This window comes from Cryptomeria japonica, chromosome 10 (genome assembly GCF_030272615.1).
Source record: "Cryptomeria japonica chromosome 10, Sugi_1.0, whole genome shotgun sequence".
In the NCBI taxonomy this organism is placed as follows: domain Eukaryota; kingdom Viridiplantae; phylum Streptophyta; class Pinopsida; order Cupressales; family Cupressaceae; genus Cryptomeria; species Cryptomeria japonica.
Window position 1 is genome coordinate 665,066,614 of NC_081414.1, and position 4,342 is coordinate 665,070,955.

Consider the following 4,342-nt stretch of genomic DNA (forward strand, 5'->3'; position numbering starts at 1 on the left):
AAAATGTTTGAGGTACCCTCTTTTCTATCATCAGGGTTCTGGCACAATCTACAATTGATCTATTTCTTCTTTCAGCTATCACATTTTGTTGAGGTGTTTTCAATGCAGACACTTGTCTCTTTATACCATGATCATTGCAAAATAGGTTAAATTCATCATAAATGAATTCTCCTCCTCTATCAAATCTTAGACATTTCAATTGTCTTCATGTTTCTTTTTCAACTCTAGCCTTATACCATTTGAACATTTGAAAGGCTTCTGATTTTTCTTTTAAAAACATAACTGGCATCATTCTTAAGTAATCATCCACAAATAATATGAAGTATTTATCTCCATAATAACTTTGAACTTTCATAGGATCACAAAGATTAGTGTGCACTAGATATAAAATTCCTTTAGAAGTGTAGGACTTACTTGTAAAGCTTGACTTTGTCATCTTACCCATCTGGCATCCTCGACATATTGCATTCTCAAGTTTTTCCAAGCTCAGTAGACCTCTTACTTGGTGCTTCTTACTTATTTTGATCAGGTTATCAAAATTTACATGACAAAACCTTTTATGCCATAACCAGGTATCTTCTAGTTTAGCATACAGATAATTGTTCCGAGTTGAGTCAAGATGAAATGTATTACCTTTTGTTTGTGTCCCGGTAGTAGCCAGCTTTCCATGTTTGTCATGAACTTTGACACATCCCTTCTGGAATTCTATTCGGTATCCTGTATTGTTTAGTTGTGCTGCACTCAACAAATTGTATTTCAAACCTTCAACCCAGTATACATCATCACATTTTGCATTGTCAAGAAGTGTTATAGATCCTTTACCTTTCACCAGACATGGTGCATCATTACCAAATCTTACATACCCTCCATCATAGTCTTCTAATTTAACAAACTTGTGTTTATCATTGGTCATGTGATGTGAGCATCCACTATCTATGATCCAAGAATCATTTTTATTTATGTGAGATATTAGGGATTTTTCTTCATACCTTTCTTCATCCGATCCATCTTTGATAGCCACATAAACAACTTCCTCTGTATCAGTCCCATCAAATTTATCATCGTTGGATTCCTCATCAGCTACTAGGCATGTCTTTCTATCTTTCCTTCTGAAGTCTCGGTGTCCTCTGTATTGGTTGTCTTTTGGTCTATCATCTTGGTATTCTCTCTTTTCACTAGATTCTTTATCAGGATAGTTAGAAGCCATATGTCCTATTCTATCACAGTTAAAACATTTTAAAGGTAACTTTCCTTTATACTTACCTTTGCCTCTCAGTAACCTTCTGGTTAATAATGCTTCAAACTCTTCTTGCTTTTTGATTTCTTCATATAGTTTGTGTACCTCTTCCATGTTTTTGCGAAATCTTTCACTTGCACCACTATGATTTCCTTCTGTATAGTTATACATTCTATCATTGTAATCATCAGATTCACCAATATGAAAAGAATTAAATGCAGATTCAACTTTATTTACCGAGGACCCACTGTTATCAAAATTACTTAACTCAAATGCATGCAGCTTACTAATAGTAGCATCCAAAGAGACTGACATGTTTGGCATAGACCTTAATTCATTGATTGTAGAGACTTGAATGGCATAAGCAGGTAGAAGTGTTCTGAGCAACTTACTTGTTACATCCTTTTCTTCAATAGTTCCTCCTGCTCCTTTGATTTGATTGATAGTTTCCTTTAACCTTGTACTATATTGGGTTATGTTCTCACCTTCATTCATTCTCATGGATTCAAGTTGACCTCTTAGACTGTCTACTTTTTCTCTCTGAACATGTTCATCACCACCATACACAAATATAAGCTTGGTCCACATCGCTTTGGCATCATTGCAGCCTTCTAGATCATTAAACTCTGAGTCGGTTAATGCTGATGTTATTTCAATCATAGCTTGAATATGTTCTTGCTTTGCCTTTATCTCTTCCATTGTCATCGGGTTGGTGCTAGGTGCTATGTAATCATTCTTCAGATAATATGTTGCATATTCTCCAATTCCTGATAAATGCAGCTTCATCCTTTTTTGCCATGTGGAGAAACTTGACTTGTTCAGCTTTGGTGCATCCCTTTTATACATCTTTGGATCTTGCCTCAAGTACCTTTAAACTTTTCTTCTGGAGTCCAAAGCTCTGATACCAATTGTTAGTTAAGATGAGAGGGGGGGAGGTGAATCATAAAAACTCACAATATAATATATTCACCAGATTCAACCTTAGTAGACTTTACTGATTTGCAACTATGACTGTAAATCATTCAAGAGTCATAAACAGATACACTTAAAACATCATAACACATTTAACACCAGATTTAACATGGAAACCCAAATAAGGAAAAACCACTATGGGATTTCAAACCCACTAAGAAATATACCCTTCTAGAGTATGCTTGGTTAAAAGCTAATCCAGTTATAGATTACAAAAATACATTGCTAGATGTGACCCGGTTAAGGGATTTCCCTCAGACTTGTTAGAGTCTTGCACTTTGTTAGAAGTGACCTTGTCAAAGGATTTCAAACACTCATTTAGAATGTTGCCTTGCTAGAGGATTTACAAATAAGACTGTTAAGTCCACTCGGTTAAGAGATTTCCTATCACTTACAAAATAAATAACAGTAATAAAATATATCTGCAACTTCACATCTGAAATGCTAAAGCATATTCTATATGCTCAAAACAATCTTGTCATAAGACTTATCTTGCTTCTTGTTGGGCTTCTCAATCTGTTCTTCAATCAGATCTTCAATCTTCTATGCTCGATGATCACTACTGTCGTGTCACTGTTCTTCTATTTTTCCCACATGCATTGTTCATCAACAGTTTCTTATTTATGAACAATACCTAACCACTTAATCTCCTTGATCACATTTCCCATGATCAATATTAGCCATCAGATCTTAAAATGTGACTAGGTTCATTGTATCCTTCGATCTAAAAATGTTTTACCTTGCCTTGGAACTTGTGCTAGGTTATGACCGTTCAATCTTTGCTGTAGATCTTATCTCTTGTATTTTCAATATTGTAGATCCTCCACAAACTTCTTGCATGACATACCAAACATCTGATCAACTCCAACTCATTGGTATTCTACATTTAATAATGTATTTATCCATCCAATGCATTATGTTATTACTTAGTTGTTACTCGATAAATACTGAACTTCACTCGGTAGATGTTCTGCCTTCTTTAATCGATAGTGATAACCTTAGGGTTTACCGACTAGCATCTTGCTCGGTAACATAGAACAGTATCAAGCCTTAACTAATTCTATAGCTTGAAATCTTTTCTCCTTCTTGTTCAGTCTTTGAATACTCATATATAGGATATCAAAAACAATCAAAACAAAATAATCTCATCACTGTCTAAACTCGATAATAGTTGCCCATTGAATAACTTATTATTCATCTTTTATTTTCACATTCATTCTGTGTCTCTTACCGACATCTTTATACTTATCAAAACATACTCATTAAGATATGGCAACATCATACTGAATCAAAAAATCAATTGCTTGACATCAATGACAAAATAATATTATTAAGATAGTAATCATCCTTTCTCAATTATATCAACAATCTCCAACAACCTTCTCAATATCCCCATACCAACAAACTTACTGAGATGCTAACAATCTCCTTTTGTGAAAATGCTAACACAATAGGGGCATGCACATGTAGGAAGGCCAAGTGCCTAGAGTTCACTGCTCAATTACAAAAGAAGTCACACTGACTTACAAAAATGGATTATACTAATCCAATGTCCTGTACTGCTTTAGATTAGCATCTCCTATGCCAGATTCGGTACTTGTTTAAGCTCTGCTACATACATAAACCCTTAACCACTAATTCACATATTAGGTCTACTACCTTCTATTCATATTTTGCATCTTCTCCTTATCCTAAATGATCTACAATGATCTCATACATATATGAGTCATATTACAATCCACCATGTCAGATTATAAAAGATTTTACAATTAATTACAAAAATACATTAATACAAAATGTTGTCGACCAGGGTGTCGGTGTTCTTCTTTTCGGTGCCAGTGTTCTATATGCCGGTGTAGAGTCTGTCGGTGTCGGTGTCGGTGTCTGCCTGCCAATATCACATGATTGTAAGGTTTCCATCAATGAAAATACCTTCAATCACTTACAATATCTCATTGGAGTGTGCATTTGCCAACAATCTCCCCCTTTGGCATTGATGGCAACAATCATGAGAAAAATTCAAGAATGTATCCAAAAATTGAAGTCCAAAAATCTTGCCAAAAATTGTACCAGAAATCGTACCAGATGTGTGCTCCCCCTGAGCAGATGATATCTACTTATGGATTTTTCTCA